This window comes from Manis pentadactyla, chromosome 4 (genome assembly GCF_030020395.1).
Source record: "Manis pentadactyla isolate mManPen7 chromosome 4, mManPen7.hap1, whole genome shotgun sequence".
Lineage (NCBI taxonomy): Eukaryota > Metazoa > Chordata > Mammalia > Pholidota > Manidae > Manis > Manis pentadactyla.
The window spans coordinates 69,249,763-69,268,998 of record NC_080022.1 but is presented as its reverse complement, the minus strand read 5'-3'; the positions used below and the strand labels follow the sequence as shown (position 1 = coordinate 69,268,998).

Here is a 19,236-nt window from a genome sequence, read left to right as displayed (position 1 = left end):
CAGCCAACTGAAAAGATTCATAAGGATCATTTTAAAAGGTTGAAAAACAACCTTAAGCACAAAAATTTGCAAGATATACACACACATGCAGAGCAAAATCTCATGGTGGCAAAATATACTATTTGAGTTGTTGCTCTTTCTGTTGTTTAGACCTAATGTCTGAATAAAGTGTTTGTTCAAAGCTGGTACATATTGTACCACTCAAGAATATATGTATGTCTTTTTAGAATTAAAAAAAGAAAAAAGAGAAACCCATCTGTTTGTGAACTAATCTGTATGTTTGAGTGGCCTGTTTGGTTGAAAGTTTATAGTACTTATTTTACCAAAAAAGAAAAAAAAAGATTTTACTAAATTAGCTTTCTCTAGAAAATAAATCTGGGTATGATCAGGAGCAGCCAAAGCAAGAGGCAGTAAAATCCAAAAATACTATTGTAAACAGCTTAAGTCACTTAACTTTATGTAAATCTACTGAGGAGGAAAAAAAATGAGAGCAGGAAAAGACGACTGAACAAAGCAGGTTAAAAACTGGGAGGAGCGAACTCTTACATCAAAGAGAAAGAAACAAAAGAAATTATAAGCTATTCTTCTTTTACTGGAAAGAAATTAAAACTTGCACCTATGATACACTGGAGTAGAAAAAACTATATATATAAAAAAAAAAAAACATGCCCGAACCTGTACTTGGATCAGGGCGGAGTAGCTACCTGCCACAATTATATAAAACCATCTCAAGTTATTGTTACAGGATTATTTTTGAAATAGGAAAATACTCAAGTATGCAACATACTTCTCAGAATTTTCTCCCCTCCATCAGTAAGCTATAACATTTCAGAACACAGCATGTGCAACATTCATTAACTTCTAATGCTGAATTAGAGTTTTCTAAATCTTCTTTATTCCTTTAGAGTTTTATGGCTGACTTCTGTTTCATTCTGTACAAAAATGTATCAAAATGATGCATATTTTTTATGTTACTGTCATTTTTTGAACTGCTAGGTAAAAATTGTTTCTCAGATATCAAGCATACTCAAAGGTGTTTCCTCCTAAATTATAAAAATTTGCCTAAAGTAAAATGATTGCTAAATATTTTAAAACAAAGAAATATCTAAATGCATTTATTTTAAAGCCTTTTGATGCCATATATAGCCCCCATCTTTGCCTCATAATAAGGTAACCATTTATTCTGATTGTCTGGGGCAGTCCCAATTTATGTCTTTTGCTCTGGCACAATTATTAATACCATCCCTTTTATTCGCAAAGATATCCAAGTTTAGACAAAAATCATACAGTTTCCCCTACTTACTATCAAGGCAGAATTGCCTGGAAAGAACTGAGGCTTTTGAGACAAGCCCATAGGGGTCTGTACATGTTTTCATCATTTAGTTACTGTGTAAACTTGGGCAATTACTTATCCACTCTGAGACCAATTTTGTCATCAGCAGTATATGGATAATAATAGCTCATAGACTTGTTGGGATAACATGAATGCAATAATATTATGTCTGGGTACATACACATATGGGGTAATAAGATCACCTTATAAGATTGTTGTGCAGTTAACTTAAGGTGATCTATTCATGCATAGTGCTCAGCATATGGTAGATACACAAAAAATATAGTTTTTGTCATACTCATTCTCATAATCATTATCATCTGCTATTAGTGGCTATTTGTAAATATTAGAGTTAACTGCTTCTTTCCTAACCTACTCTTTTCTAGTACTCACTGATGCCACATCTGTGGAAGATGTTTAGAAGTTTGCCTTGTACCCTTCACAGTCAGGAATTACGAATACTTTACTGGCACTTTTAGATTGAAACTGCTTTGAAGACTACTTGGACAGCATTTGGTCTAGTTATTGGGGAAAACATATTGGCTTAGTTAATATAAGAATGAATATGTCTGTATGTAAAACCATCATAAGATTGTTATCAATGATATTTTAATAAAAAGAAAAAAGAATGAATGTCCCAGAGTGCACCTCAAAAGTCCCCTCAATGCAGACAAGGCAATTGTCTGACTCCTGGACAATCTGGGAAAATCCCAGATCCTCCTCTCCTGAAAGGAAATTTCTTTGAAGTCTCCATCTGATTCTTATAAATTCAAGAGGTTTCTACTTTATTTCATTATTTCACATGTGTGTGTGTGTGTGTGTTTGTTTTGAATTTTTAAAAAAATGTTTGAAGAATCTACCACCAAGTAAATCTCTACTCCAGCGAGATGGGCAGTGAGTGCTTTGGGGCTTACCTGGCTCCTTATATACTTCTACCTGCTCCCAGGTTATATGTACCCCAGTTTTAGAAAGAGCAGAGACTTCCAAGTTAGATATAGACAGCTTAGAAGCCAGTTCTTCACTTTATACACTTTATGACCTTTGACATGTTACTTAATTTCTCTGAACCTCAGTCTCCTGGTCTTAAAAGTGGGATGCTATAAATACCTATCAAATTGTTTGATAATTAAATGTGATAATGTCTGGAAGACCACTAATTTAACTATTAGAATTGAATCCATGTCAGTCATTTTACATTCTTTTAGTGTTAGTTAAAATGATTAGTGCTATCTAGCCAGGTCACAGTGATGAAGACTAGTATGAATTTATTTCTGTTGGGACATAGAGCCTAAAAGCACATAAAATAGATGATGTATGGAATTCCACATAAAAATGTCTGTGCAATACAACATGGAATGTCATACAACTATCCAGGTTCTTTCTTCTAAATTCCCATAGTAACTCAACCTTGAGTTGTAATAGCTTACTAATGACCTTACTTGACTGGGCATACATGTCTTTTGGAATTCAACTGCCATTTGGAAACATATGGTTGAGATTTCTTTAGACTTTAGGAAAGAGCATTAGTAAAATGAAAACAGAAATAATATTCTGAGACACAGGATTCAATCAGCCAAAGGCATCATTTTTTCACTTGGCTGATACTTAGGTGTCGTTCAGCATGCACTCAGACATATCCTCTTTTAGGAAATGTTCCTAAAAGACTCCATGCTTTCCTTTACCACTGTATTTATTGCAAACCACAGGAAATGCTTATTTATCTGTTCCCTCAACATTTGGATCTCTAGAGTAGCAGTTCTCAAAATGAAATCAGCAGACCCCCTCAGGGTCCCTGAGACCCTTTTAGGGGGATTTGCAAAGTCAAATCAATTTTCAGAATAACACTAAGACATTATTTGTCTTTTTTATTCTATAAATATTTGCACTGAGGTTGGAAAAACATTGTTGTATAAAAAACTGCTAACATCCTAAAGTAAGGCACTAACACTGAAGTGCATTGTAGTGTTCTAGTGGTTTTGTTCTTAATCACCTCACATTTGCAGTAACACAAAAACAAAAACAACACAAAGAACACAAAAAAAACACCAGTTTCAATTAACAATGTTTCTTAAAAACAATGAGCCTTAGTGTTCATTTTATAGAATCCAAATACCTGAATACATGTCATTTTCTGTGTGACAAGATAGGATCTATATAAAAAGCACCTATGTATAGAAGTATGATTGTCTTCAGGTAAAGCACTTGTGAGGTAAATGAGTTGCAAGGTGAAATAGCTGCTCTTTCCATGGAATACCATTTTTGCTCTAAAAAGCAACTGACAAACTATGGTTATTCAAACTTGGGTACTTCACAGCTATTTTTCAAAAGATAATTGAAAGCATCACTTCAAGAAAAACAACCAGTGGTATTTATTGACAGTGAGAAAATTCAAACATTCAAGGAAAAATTAGAATCTAAGGAGCAATTTGTATCTGCCACTGCGAGCTTGACAACTTCTCAATACGTCAAGGCTTTCCTGATAAGATTGGAGGTGGTATTAACAGTGATGATTTACAAAAAAATGTTGTATGAACTATGTCAACATTTGGGAAATCTGCATAATCCAATGGAACAATATTTTCCTAATGACCAGTGCATCAGATTACAAAATCATGCAAGGAATGCAAATATCTGTTCAAAATGTGAGCTAGACCAATGTATTTTAATGCAACAGATTAAAAAAAAATTATCTGATATGGTTTCAGATTCCACATTGCAACTAACCTGTAATAAACTATTGTTGAAGTTTGGTTTAGCTACCAAGAAGAATATCACATTTATCTGAAAAGGCTATTAAAATATCCTTCCTTTTTTCAACTGTGAAAGACTGATATTCCTCATATACTTCAAAGAAAACAATGTATTGCAGTAGACTGATACAGTAAGTATGAGAATTTGGCTGTTCTCTCTTAACCCAGGTATTAAAGATACTTGCAAAAAATGTAAATAATGTTACTTTTCAGACAATACTTTTGTTTTAAAAAATGTACTTACTTTTCATTAAAAGGTGTTTTTACGCTAATAAGCAATGGGTTTATTATTGCTGTTTTTAATTGAATAAATAAATATTAAAAATTTTCCCTTTTAATCCTAATGAGATAAATATTGAGAGATATAACCCACATAAAAAGGCTTTGAGTCTTCAATAATTTTTGAGACTGGAAAAGAGTACTAAGGCCAAAAAGTTTTAAGAACCACTTATATACAGGGCAACACATTCATCTTTCTATTTATTCACTATGTGTTTCATATATGTTCGTTTAATGGATGGATGGGTGATGAGTAACTGAATGTTATATATAATACCACAAGATTCTTACATTATAATAGGAAATATCATGATATGTAGTATGTGAGGATTCAATTAAAATATCATTTATTTTTTCTCCCTACTATTGCTTCTTGCCTCATAATACCTATCTCTAAAACTGAGATAAGGAAAGGGACTTCTTGGTTACAATTAGTCACTTCATTAAATCACTCAAAAATCTACTGGCAAATACTATTTGCCAGGCACTGGGTTAGGATTGGTAGTGACGATGGGGACAGGGAAATAAGTTATTTCTCTTAAATATTTCTCCTCTACTATCTGACAGTCAAATCAAAGAAATTACCTGTTTAATTATTAATTACTACATTTTACAACAATTTGTTCATTGGGATAGGATAATTTTAACACCTTTTGAAGACTTTTTACAAGTCTTGGTTGACTTACTTTGTTTTATGTTGTTTTATCATTATGTTTTAAGGAATATTTAGTACCGACTGTTCCAGTTTCCTGTAACCAGTTTGAATGCACTGTGTAGGGGGAGGTTTGATGAGCAAAGAAACAGAAACCTGAGGGGACAGAGTGAGTTGGAAACTCCATTAATTTATAGCCAAACACTCACAGAAACAAAAACCAAGTCAGAACTTATAAAAATATTATAAACCCTAAGTTTCTTCTTTTCTTTTTGTACTACTATTTGCCTCCTTCAAGACAAAGTCAACTCTGTTTCCACAAAAAAAAAAAAAAAGAAAGAAAGAAAGAAAGAAAAAAGCAAATACGTGAGATGATGGACGTGTTAGTTGATTCATCAAATCATCATGTTGTATACTTTACTTATATTTTATTTGTCAACTATACCTCAGTAAAGCTGGGGGAAAAAAGACAAAATCAACTCTCTTAAAAGAAAATTAGCTTCTTGATAATTCTATGAATGAGAAAAGGCAGAAATAGTTTGCAATACATAGTACATTTTTTTTTTATACCATGAAATGGAGGAGATAATAAATCTTCTCCTGCCTGGAGAACCTTGAGTTGTGCTGATGTAGTTAGCATATGACAGCCAAGAGCTAAAGCTCTGTAATTATTCCATATACGCTATTTTAGCCTTCGTAAGATTCATCCCTCCTCCCCATTTTAACATTTCTAAAATTGGCATAGGTTATTCAGTCAATGATATATCATAGTTTCATTGGCAGAGTTTTAAGTTTTATTTGCAGAGCATCAAATATTGTTGCATCTTACTATTGATAGCATCATAGATTCAGTGACATATAGTAGCCCAGAAAAACCAAATAAAACTTGTTTTTAAATGTTCATAGTTAGACAGTGACACCACATTCAGGATAGTGGTCCCTAATGCCTTAATTCAGTAGACTCTATTTCCCTTTGCTGTCTTCTTGGAAAATAATGGACTTATTTAATGAGCAAATAAGCTGATTTTTTTTGAGACAAGGTAAGCAAATCTGAATGACATTATTTGATCTCTGAGAACTTCAGAGTTTGGTATAAAGTTTCTGCAAATCCAAAGGGAAAAAAAATCCAGATGTTTAGCTAATGTACAAATAAGACGTGGTCACAAGACAGAGATTTCTGCATAAGGAGCATATCCTAATTTTTGTCTTTCAAAATACTAAACATTTCCTCAACTTACAGTTGAGTACATCTATTTTAAATGCAAACAGCAGCATATTTAATTTTCCTTTGCATTACCCCTCTCTTCTGAAGTGCCAAGGAAAATAAATGTGTGCAAAAACATTTATGTCCGCATCACTATCTGTACATTAGTTAAACAATCAAAAGTACTTCTGCAGATGCACATATGAAAATTAAGAGCATTCCCACTTCCTCAGTAAAGACAGTCATGCTGTTCTGGCTGCACATACGCATAATGGAAACAAAATTGCTTTAAATAATCAAAATACACAAAGGCACATTTTTCTGAGTGATTGGAAATAACCCTGACAAATGCTTGCATTTGGTAAATTATGAGCTAGCCAAGTTAGGTTTGCATAAATATAATGAAAAACATTTAAAAAAGAATTCAGTAAGCATATAAAGCAAGGCATTCTCTTGGCAATGAATTTCTTTGACAGATAAACCAACAACCATGCAGGACACATTTTTGAAGGAGCCTCCCTGAGCACCTGAGAGTGTGTCTGCTTGTGTGTGTTTGTGGGCACCTGCCCTTGTACATGCATGTGCATGTATGTTTAGACAAAGGAAAAGTCTGCAGAATTATATGAGGCAGAGAGATTCTTCTAAATAAAAATAAATACAGAAAAAGCCTAGGCATATCAAGTAGCTACTTGCATTTTGAAGAGAGGAACAAAAACTCTATGTGCTATTGAATGCCATGTTAATACGGCACACAAATAATTTGTATTTCCAACATGGAACTTTGGTAACACAGCAATTACCTATTAGGTAACCACATAATTATATTTTCTTCCAGCAAGAGAGATATCACACCTCGGAAGCACACTTAAACAGGCATCAGTATATAGCTGGAGAGGGTTTGTGAGTGGCTGGTTCATAAAAGAAGTATTTGAGGAGGACAAAAAAAAAAAGGGTTTGTGAGTGGCTGGCTCATAAAAGAAGTATTTTAGTAGGACAAAAAATAATTTTTTACTTACAGGTAAATATGGCGCTATTTGATATCAGTTTGCTTTGGGTATGTGTAAGCACTGAGCACTTCAACATGTAGATATATCAAAGCAAAAGCCAAGGAAAGATATACATTTGTGTAGGATTTTCTAGATTAGCTAATTTCTTAAATTAATATAATAAGGTAGGGAGACTGACTTCACTGAATTTGCTACCTGAACAGCAAAGCTATTCTGAGAATTCTGTAGCCTTTAAAATTCACCAGCTGAAGAACACACCTTTTTTACACAAAAGGAATGTTATCAAGACCTTTTCACTCAAAAGGGCTTGCCACATAAGACAAAAAATTTGCACACACATTTATGAGGGTAAATTGTGCTCAAAAAGATAAGAGGCCAATGACAGTGGGTGGAGTGGAGATGACTTTCTCAGGAGGGAAATTCTTTTAATTCCTAAGCATGAATTGTAGGAAGAGCTTGATTGTCTTTTACAACCTTAGTCATCTTTGAACATCATCAACTTTTCCCCATTAACTGCCACCCACCTTCACTTGACAACAGGACATAAGAGTCTGAGAGAAACCAGAATTACAACAGGCCTCTGGTTGGGTAAAATGATGCAGTAGACCAAGTTAAACTGGTCCTTTTGCCTCTGTCTTCTTTGGGGTAGTCCACATTCCTAATCTTCTCTTGCTCTGGTTTAGGGGAAAACTCCTAGAAAGCTTAATGCTTTACTATAGTTTCAATATTTAAATGCACTGGAGATATTTGGTAAGAATTTATCACCCATATCAGCAATATAATTTCTCTTCCCATCATTTTAATGAAACCTGTCCTCTGAAGATCATCAATGACTAATTCATTGTGACACCCAGTGTTCTTGCAGCTCATCTTGTTTGTGCTCCTCCTCATCACCTGACCAGGCCTTCCTTCCAGAAACTCTCCACCCTTCCTCTCCATGGACTTCCCCAGTTTTCTCTTTAATTGCGTGGCTGGAATTTTTATCTTTACTCTTCATACTTTTCAGATATGTGATCTAAGAGTTTGTTCCACAGCCCGCTTCTCTCCTGTTCTCTCTCTCCCTTAACAATCTCATCTTTGGTCCTTGTCTGTAGGCAATCCCCACAGCTCTGTCTTTGGTCCTGCCATCTCCTCAGAGTGCTGGATACGGGTGTCCACCTGCACTCTTCTCTTCTTTACAAGGATAGGCTTTGGCCCCTTAAAAAACTCATTCTGTCCAAATTGAATTTAGTATCTTCCCTCTCACATTTCCATTTCCTCCTGTCTCCTATTTAAGAAAAAAAAATGTCATCACTGATGTTTAAAACCTCAAAGTCAAGTATGACAGCTTTTCTGTCTGTTTCCACAATAATTTGCAAAACCCTGTCAATACTTCCTCTACCCCTTCCAATCTTCTTTTCAATCCCCTCTCTCCTATAGACTATCCCAGTAGCCTCCTAAATACTCTTTAGGCATTTCTGCATCCAAATTGCATTATCTATTGCTGCCAGAAAAATCTCTTTAAAACACAGTTTGCTCATGTTAATGTGCATTTCCATATCTAAATGAATTTGCTTCAGCCATTTGCTTTGCCAGTATCTTTCTTTTCTTACAGAAGAAATGTCTCTTTTTTTGGTGACTCTATGTTATTAAGTATTCTAGTCTAACAGGTTTGTCTTCCTATTTGATGGTGAGTTCTTTAAGCAAGGAATTGATATGTTGATCTTCAAATCCCCTATGTATGCTACAGTGAATCACGTAAGTTAGACCCTTAAGAATTCTTTGATTATTGGGTTAGGCTAAATATCATTCCTTTGCTTAAAAACCTTCAACCTCCCCTATTTGTTATATGCTAGACTACCTTTTACCTGGTCAACAGGACCTTTAGAACTGGGATCTGACCAAGGTTGGCAAAAGGATAGCAGAAGGCAGGGAAAAGGCCCACACAAAAAGGAAATTAAGGAAAGCATTAAGTGGCAGGCTAGAAACATTCTGAGAAAATCTTTGTCTTCTTTTGCTTACTGAGCACTAGCTGGTCTTTGGGGGCCTGGCCATCCACATACCACAACCACCAGTCTCTCCAGGAATCTTGGAATGTTCAGCACCCCTGCTTTACCACAGCCAGGACTGCCACTCCCAGGGGATGCCCTGGGTCCATTGGCAGCCACTCAAGGACGGATGTGCTATGCCCCTGTCTTCTGGCAGGAAAACTGTAATAGCCTGCTAAGCCTAAGAATATACCTGTCCAAAAACACTAATAGTAACTCCAAACATATTACGTGGAGAGTTCGACCTCTGGGGCCCTTCCCCTGTCAAGTGGTACACGTCCTGTGTTTTATGCTGGTTTTCAAGGACATTGCCCTGCTTTTGGAACCTAACCAGAGAGTATAAGCCAACAGGAAGCTGGGTTTTGTAGGGGAAAAGGACTCTGATAAAGGGAGACCTGGGCTGCCCCCTGTAGCCTTTTTCTCTGTTAAATAAATACATTTACTGTAAGCAGTAAGGCTATGAGTGAGCAGAGGGAAGGGAGAGCCCCAGAGAGATAATGGTAGGGTTTCCCCCGAAAGACTAAGCTCTTTTGTGCATTCATTGTCTTCTTTACTGCATGTGTTGGTATCTTCTCCACAATTCCTCCGTCAGCACAGAATACAAGAGTCATAAATTGTAAACAACTACCTTAGGTGTTCTGATACTGGAGAACATAAACTTACAGATTGTTAGGTAATCCCAAGCCTGGGTCTATCATTCACTGATCTTGGCATGAGTTAATGTCTTAAAAAGCTTTTACCATGACTAGTTTCCATTTCTCCATTTTCCCTCATTTTTTCACCTAATTTCACTATAAATCATTTTGTTCTATCTATTATTTCAAGTAAGAAGTAATTTTTCTCTCCATGTCATATCCACCCTTTCCTATGCTCTTACCAAAGTCTTCAGTAAATCAGACACTCTCACTACTTTCCACACCTCCACTTCAGATTTTCTCAGTCACCATATTCTTTTCCTCTCCTTTCTTGAAATAAGATTAAAAAAAAAAAAATCTCCATAGCTGGCACAGCTACCTGGACTGTCTCCAATTCTTGTCTCGGTAAAGGCACATTTCCCCTTATACTCCCAATTGCTCCTGCTCCACTAACTCTTTTGTCCCCTACAAACATGGGCAAATCTCCATTTTCCTAAAAAAATTTTTTTGGCCTCACTTCTTCCCTTCCATTTTCTGAATAGACACTCCATACATTTCCTACTTCTGATTATTCTCACCTTCATTGTTCTCATGCCGTTGAAAAATGTATCCTGCACCCAGGAAACTGTGGAAACAGTTCTTGTTGACTCAGTCATTGCTGAATCATGAGCTGCTGTCAGCCTGTCTGTAGTTCTCACTCTGTAATGATCAGCCCAGGGGACTGTTCTGAATCACCCTGGTGTGTGTGTGCTTCTACACTGGGTTACCTGCTTCCTCCAGGACTGTGGCTACAGCTGCCTCAGGTTTCATGAACACTTTCTGTCTTCAGAGTAAGTCTTCTTTTGTCTTCCCTATAGATTTATGTTCTCTCGTTTCTACCTCATCATTGTGAAATTACTTGCATCATCAACAAATAATGGTCTTTCCATATACCACCACAATCTCACATTCCAAGTGATTTCCTGCAGACAAATCCTCTAAGGCTTTTTTGCTCTCCTTGGTGAAGATATCAATATACCCACAGGTAAATGTTTCTAAATATCTGGCCTTAGCCAGATACAATTTTCTTAATGTATATGTATTTTGGGCATTTTTTGCCTTTTTTTCTTTGCTTTCTGATCCTGGTAGCTAGGAGGAAAAGTTGCTTGAACTCAGGGTACTTGCAATTCATAGTTAACTCCTGAAAACCAATGTTTCCAAGTTACTGTGTTGTACAGCATGGAGACACCCTTGAGTTCTTTCACTACCCTGGATTTTCTCCTTCCTTCTTGCATATTTTTTGTAGGTAGGATGAGAGGGTTAGCCCCACTTTAAAGTGGAGCGGGAGCCTCAGTAGTATGTGTGAGTGTTTTTACTGTCACTTTTTCTCTTGTACACATATCACATATCTATAGGAAGTCTTTGGCAGTGGAATATTTGAACAGAGGTTTTAGGAAGGAAGGGTCGTGCTCTCTAGTGGGTATTCCTCAGCATGTCATATACTGAATGATGGAGAACACGTCGGTAGATGACTGCCTACTTTTGGTCAGGCCAATGGTGTGAAGCATCCTCAATCTCTCTATGTGATATGTCCACCCTTCCTCCTGGAGAAATGACTAATCTTACAGATTAAGGGTTTCAGAGAAGCTCATTGAGAGCCTTCCTCTGCAATCTATTATTATAAAACTTTGGGGCTTTTCTGATAGGCTCTTTCACATCCATTACAGTTTCCATTCAACCCTGGGGCAGAGGCAGTTTCATATTACACAAGAAGAGGTTTGAAGAAATGTCAGAGAGGAAGTTAGTCTCCCAGAAAGGCCATGAGAACTGTTTATGGAAGGCAACAGGTTCACGTTTCTGCAGTGTGGGCCTCTCCAAGGCACTAACCACTAATAACATATATCCCAGGGAAACTGAGTTAGATTCCTCTGTACAACATCCGTGAGAAAAATAATGGCAAATGTAGGGACTGTGTTCACCTTGCTTACTATTGTATGTACTCTGCCTCACTGTGTCTGGCCAGAAGAGGTGCTTCACAAATATCTGTAGAGTTGAAATGCATTGGAATATTGTTAAGAAAATAGGTAGCATTGGTAGTAGAATCAGATTTTGGAGACATAGGCAAATTCCTTATTTTCTTAAACCATTTTCTGAAGAAAGTATCAGATGTTCCTGGGGTAGTGATTCGGAAGCTTTTTCCCTGGGGCATTGTCAAGGAACTTGGGAATTTGGCTGAAACTGATCTCTGCTAAGAGTTACAGAGGTCAGATTGGAAAATCTCACTTATTACATTTAAGGGTAAGCTTTCTCAAAGGAATTAATCCTTTTCCTGAAGCCTCTGATCCTTACTGATGCTGGCCACAAGGTACTAGATTTGGTAGACAAGTAGACAATTCAACTGTGACTATTGCTTTATTCCTCCTTGGATTTAAGTATAAATTTACCTTTTTTTGAATACGGTTTCACCAGTTATGGCTGTTTTGGGTAATTACATGAAATGTCAAATAAAAATATAACATAGTAATGTTATTGACGTCAAATAGTTTTAAGTCAATGTTACAGCAGCGTTTACTGTACCCTCAGATTTTTTAAAAAAAACCAAAACACTTTATTTTAATCAGAAAGAAAACAAGGTATGTCCCTGATGAAAATGACACACACATTTTTGTGCTTATTATTTAAAGAAAGGAGAAACATCTGAAATCTGTTTGCTAACTACAGTATAATATAAATTAGCCTGCAGGCACCGGGTGTGCTGTACCCTGTCTGCTTGCCAGTCCTGCTTAGTCCCAACGTATTAATGAGCAAGTGCAAGTATTTGAACAATCAGCGTTTCCGCATTTGCATGCAAACTCTCATGCTGTGTAATTATACACAGAGCTGGCACTCAAATTAATTAAAGCTGATTTCTCTGTGACTGCAACTGGTCATATCCTCAGCTTTGCCTTCCTATGAAGTCATCACTCTACATTCAACGTGACACTTCTGTCCCTGGCATTCTTAGTAACGCTAATGTTTGACAATTGTGAATCCGGCAATATTTTAGATTGCAGCTGACAATTGCTGGGTGTTCTTTTCCTCTCCTACATTTTTCCCTCCTCTGGTATAAAGAACCGCTTTTGAAGGCTGGCTTTGTAATTATCTCAAATGATAATGCAAACAAATTACATACATTGTTTCAGTTGGTTTCCTCCCCCCTTTTATGACTCCACCCACTTGATTAATGCTTGCAAACAATTCATCAAACTTAAAAAAATTGTTTGATACCAGCAAACAATTAGTTTTGATGGTTTTAGTCTTAATTTTGAAAAGGCTTTAACAAATGTTTTATTTTAATAGATAAGGATCTCATAATTCAGGATCAGGCAGATTAGGAGAGAAAAAATAGCAATGACTGCTAGATTTGATTAAGACTTTTTGAATCCTCATCAAACAGAGCGGTACTGCAGCGGAGAATATTATTTGCCAAAGAGATCCACACACGTTAACTGCTACGGCAGAAGGCTTTCCTCAGCTATTTCACAATAAAGCCCATCTCCCTTTGGTTTCTCAGTTCCTCTGAAGGAACTGTTTCTATGACAATTCCTTTGAAAAGATGTCTTTAGAGCAATTAAGATATCATTACAATTCTCTTTTCATAAATTTAAATCTCTGAATACAGCTGGCTACTAAAAAAACATCATCCTGTAGGGCCTAGGAAGGGGCTGCTTGGACACGTTCTTCTGAAGTCACTCCTCACCACTCAGCCACAGTTTAGTACCGCCCTCGTTTTTCTGTCTCCCATTAGCCAGAAACTGCACAGACAGCTTTTGCAGGGACTGGATGGCTCTTTATAGAGCAAGTTCTCAACAGTTCTATCCCTCAAGTTCAAAATACTGAAATACACTACCAAGATTGCCTCAAAAAGTCTACATTTGAAAGAACAGATGGAGAATGGAATTGCTTTGTGATATATATCCAGTGATCAAACCAAGAGATATAATTGCCCTTACCGTATCAGTAGTACTTCTGGGTCCACACAGAACATCAGTGAGCAAGCTCCCTTCACGTTCCAATTGGCAGACAAGTGGGAAAGGAGTACTGAGTCTTTCCTGGGAGGCTTCTGGGAAGATCACCGTCAAAACACTATTATGATCCAAAGCCTGCCCTTCTGTCTGGTCATGAATTTCCTATGCAGACAAGTGTCATACTGGCATGAATTCTGTTGCCAAGTACATTTTAAGAGGGGTGTGTGTGGCTGTGGTCATGTAGCCAGTTGCACCTGTCTCTAAACCCTCATAACCTCCACTGCTTTCAATATTTCGCTCAGGTACCCAGTGACTTCATGAGTTAGCCACGCACTGGGACCGACTAACAGAGGTGTGGGAACAGTATCGAGTTAAGCAGCACGGTCACTGTAGTACACAATGCTCACTGCTACTGGCAAATACCTATTTGCTGAATCAGGATGGGGCTGCATTGAGCAGGACTGGGCAGTTCTACCACTTTCTGTTTGTTTCCTTTTTAGAAACTCCTCTTCTAATTAACCATTTAGCAAAAATAGATTCTTTTTGATGTTTGTTCCTTAAAAATTCAGCTTTTTTAAGCATAGAGAAGTACTATATTTTAAACATTTTTTAAGCAAGCACTTGCAAGACAATATGCAAAGCAAATCAGAGTTCCCCAGTTAAATTGAACATCACTGCATATGCTGTGCATTTTGTCTTTAAGGTTTCTGATAGGAGATCAATACATCTGTTAGATATGATCCTTTTATTTTTTAAGAGAAAAGGATAATAGGAGAAGTGTTCTATAAACTTCTTAAGAAAAGAACTCTTTTGCTCCTTAAGGAGAAGTAGACAGCTGACACTCAGTGTTTTTTTTTAAAATTAATGTTGGTATTTTAAAAAGTTGACTGGATACATACTTATATGCATATGTGTATATGAAATTCAGGTATGGAAGTGGCTAAGACAAGATTTTAGAAACATGCCAAAATTATATGTTTTATTAATCATTCTCACATGATCAGAATAAAATCTAGAAACTATAGAGCTCAATAGATATAAATGGCATATTCTTTGACTTATAATTTCCACCCACTTTATCAATGTTCACTGTGACCCCTGAATTCTTCAATTCCTCAGTGACATTTAAATTAAGCAAACTGTATTTTTTTGATTGATTTAATTTCAAGTATCAAATTTGGTATAATATCCTACCCAAAGCAAGTATTTCCTATGTAATAATTGCCTTTTCTTTAATGTGCCTATCATCTAGCACAAAACTGATATGTAATAAAATTTTGCTAGGCAAATGTTTAGTGGTACATTTATAACTGCACATGTGGACTTTATAGATGATATAAATCAACTAACTTACAAACTCTTGAAAGCTTCCTTCCTCTCAGAGCTTATACACAGTTTAAATATAATGTGAATGGTAATAATTTGCTCAATAAATTGAAATTAAGTAACTTTGAAGAGAATACATTACTAAGTCTCAGACAAACTATTTTCATTTTAGATCTTCCTTATTGTTGACCAGTATTTTCCTGAATTGTCTATTCTTTGGTATGAGTTTTTTTCTGAAGCTTCATGAAGCTTTGAGGGTAAATTTAATCCCTATTCCACATGAAAGTTATTCAGCTATTTGAAAAATGGCTATCATTTTTCCCTAAGTCTACTCTTTTTTCAGACTGAACATCCCTTTAATCATTCTAATATGAGAAGGCTTTGAAGGTTTCTCACTGTATTGGATAGATTCCAGTTCGTCTATGTATCTCCTAAATGTGGCATCAGAATTGAATTTGCTTGAGATGTGGTCTAATTATGCAAAGTACATGGGTACTGATGCCTGCCTTGTTCTGTACTCTAATAATTTGGAATTTTATGAAGGTAGGAAATATACTCTGAGGAGGGGTTGGCATATTATTATCTCCTTAGTTCTTAAACTTTTACAAAACTAAAATGTCTACATCTTTGTCATACTACTTCTGTTTAATCAAGTCCCTTGCCACTTGTTCTTGCTGCAGTTGATGTTTTGGATAGAAATAGTGGACTTGTATTTATGTACTAATGCTCAACTTTGGTCCTGGACCAATGGTTCTATTATGTGTGCATTTCTGAATCTGATTTTGCTATCCAATGTCTTGGTTACTATGTTTCATTTGTGTCATTATTTAAAAGACATCTGAGCAGCTACTATGGATCATGCACTATGTAAGGTAGTGATGATACCAGAAGCAAGGAGATTACCAATGTAATTATTTTTCATAGTCTTTCAAATCACAGGTCAAAAATAAAAGTGCTGGTGCACCTCTCAGAGACTTCTCTTCAGATTGACCACAATCAGCCTTAGTTAATGGGGCTAAAATATAACACCTATCATTTTTATTGAGTACTTATTTAAGGACAGGTAAAAAAGCTCTTCATGTACATATGTTACTTAAGAAGCACAACATCTTTATGACATAGATAGTTATAATCCCTCATTACAGTTGAGGGGATTAAGGCTCAAGAAGTTTATGCAACTTGTACAAATTCACAAAGCTGGTAAATTGTAGGGCTTCAATTTGAATTCCCAAAGTTCTGTGACTCCAATGCTTATTCTTAATCACTCTTAAAGGGCAATTCTGCCAGTTTTGGAAACTGCCTAACCACCTTATAAACTCACTCTAACTTGTCTTCAAGAATGCATGAGGATTTTGATTAAAATACTTGCCAAAATTCAGTTATACTCTTTTTTAAAGAGTAAAAGCTAATCGGGGCTGCTTTGTTATCAGTGAACCCATACTGATTCTTAATAGTCACTGCCATCTTCTCAAAATACTCACTTTTATTTTAATAATCTGGTCTGTTTAGCTGGGAGAGATGTCAAACTGATTGGTTTGCAGTTCTTAGAATCTTTCCTTCCTAATAAAATCAGCTTAGCACTGACTCATCTTGTTTTCTTGACTCTGCCCCTTCTCTGTGTATCTCAACAATAATTGGCAGTTTCCATGAGCACATCTGAAGTTCTTTCTTTCCTGAAATCATTTGGAGATATTTATGTAGCTACTTGCTTCACCTTCCTGGGGTTCACTTCCTGTAATGGGAATTATTAGAAGTAAAGTAAAGATTGAATTGTTTTGCACAAAGGCTTACATATACAACATACCTAAAAATATTTTTTTTGGAAAAAAATCTACTTGGTGGTGAGGGAAAAATGTTCCATAACAATGTTTTTATAAAACAGAAAAAAGTCCAAATTCTTAACCTTCAGGAGGAGAACCCTTACGTCTCACATGAATGGTTCTTTTGTTAAGGAAAACAACTAGATAAATCTGGGTGAGGCACTCAGGTTGACAATGTCAAGGTCGTTCTGGACACAACCTGATGGGCAGTACCAGATAAAAGATAGACTAAATTTCTCTATAACAAATCATGAATATTTTAAAGTCAGTCTGGGAAACAAGACTTGGACAGGGGAAAAGGGAAGTGATAGGAAAAGCGTGATGGTGTGAGGTGTTGCCCAAGAACATGACAGAGAGCCCAGGATTCAGCCAGGGAGAAATTCTGAAGCTGCTCACAATGAAATCTCAAAACATAGATGTGCTAGTCCAAAAATGGTAATATAAGACAGGGTCTTTTTCTTTTAGATGGAAATTTGATGCTTTTACCCAATTTTGTAAAATATCTTTTTAGAAGAGGAAATAGCTTCTCTTTGGTAACTTTATTCCAGTTTGAGTGGATATGAGAAAATAATGAAGTCCTTATCTTACAATATTCTGTTGATGCTTTTCCCTAATTGTACTTTTATTATGTTGTGTTGCTGTATCTTAATTTTTATTATCTCTAATAGTACATATTTTTATTACATAAAAAGGCCTAATATTATTTCTGCTAGGTAAGCACAGAATGAAAAGAAGATATGTTATCAAGACAATGTAAAGTCCCCCAAATGTGAAAGATTTTTTAAAATCTTATTTTACTCTATCTAAAAAAGGCTAACGCATCATTTTCATATGAATTTCAGAGGAATAACCAAAGAATTAGGAGGAAATAAAGGCTTTTTGAGAATTTTTTTTTTCCAGAAGAACATTTTGGTTCTGATGGAAAGTATAAAAGAACTTACATATTATAGTGTTAAAAGGGAAATGCACATGGGTGTGTGTGTGTGTGTGTATAACAGAAAATTTAAGATTCACAATTTGAATCAGTGTTTGAAAGTAAAAATCTGAGAATCGTTCTCTTTGGTAATATGCAGTATTAGAAGCATGAACACAGTAGTTTTATGCTAATGCATTACAGCTCAAGATGAACCTCACTGAAAAATTCAAGAAACTGAATACTGAATAGTTAGTTGCAGAAGGGCAATTATGGGACCTGGTCTAGTTTCATTATCTGAGATGAGTGAGAATAAAATGCAAAACTCAAGCATAAATGATGCAAGGCATGTTAAGTATGAGGTTTCTTTTTTGTTTCAATTATCTAAGTTTTCATGTTATTTTTAATGCTATTATTAATACATATATTATTAATATGTGATCCTTCTTTTGATGTTGGCTATTTCCAAGAAAAATATTATACGGGCTTATCTATATTATATAATAATTCTAATAGCTAATTTTTTATTATTTTGTGCGAGGTATTTGCAAAATATTTTATGCATATTATCTCATTTATTACTACCACAACTCTATGAAGTAGATAATATTATCATCTCCTTTTAACTGAGGAGGAAACTGGAGCACAGAGAAGTTAAGCAACTTGTCCAGGTCACACTGTTAGCAAATAATTGAGCTATGAGTGAAACTCAGGTAGAATCTGGAAACTATGTATCTTTATTAATTTATTTGCATCTATTGCATGCTTTCTTTATGTCCCCACTATGTTTTTAAGTCTTTTTTTGTATGAGGGTATAGATCATATCCTAATTTATTTTGTAGTGCTAAGCAGTCCTTCATATCCCATCCAATGTGAGTACAAAATATATTTGTATCTGTTAGGACTCAAGGGTCAACTTATAGCATTGTTGTTGATTTCATTGTCAGAGCTGACTTCTGTCTCATTTGTATCCCCTATATCTTTTAAATATGCATATATATTTGCTGTTCCTATTTATTTATATATCTACTTATCTCCAGGGCTAAGCTTGGTGTCAGAACACAGAACACAGTAGGTGTCAGGGAATGTTTGTGGAATGAATCAATAACCGGGGCCAGTCCTTATCTTTCTGCATCATTTTTTGACATGTAATTTTCCCTGTCAGGCACCAATTGGTCCCCTGCTGAGGGAAAGCAGAGTATTGCCTTCTCTAGACTGTGTAGCAATGTTTTCCCTGTTTACTAATGTTTTCCCTATTTACTAAACTAAAATGGTAAGGAAACATGAGTTTCTCTGTTCAAGCA

General features: G+C 35.8%; 1 protein-coding gene and 1 long non-coding RNA gene across 15 annotated transcripts in view; one reads left to right on the top strand and one right to left on the bottom strand.

The window, feature by feature from the left end:
• ADGRL2 (adhesion G protein-coupled receptor L2) overlaps positions 1-19,236 on the bottom strand; it is a 591,965-nt gene that overhangs the window by 254,285 nt on the left and 318,444 nt on the right. For 6 of the 14 annotated variants that reach the window (XM_057500353.1, XM_057500352.1, XM_057500360.1 and 3 more), the window contains exon 1: positions 13,859-14,223. The exons of 2 other annotated variants lie outside the window; for them this stretch is intronic. The gene's annotated coding sequence lies outside the window, so the exon portion shown is untranslated. Of the gene's footprint in view, positions 1-5,048; positions 5,171-13,858; positions 14,225-19,236 lie in introns of those variants that run through there. 6 more of the 14 variants (XM_057500367.1, XM_057500362.1, XM_057500366.1 and 3 more) reach the window with 3 other exon arrangements.
• The window catches only part of LOC130683373 (uncharacterized), a 165,208-nt gene that overhangs the window by 62,332 nt on the left and 83,640 nt on the right, over positions 1-19,236 (top strand). The window lies entirely within an intron of this gene.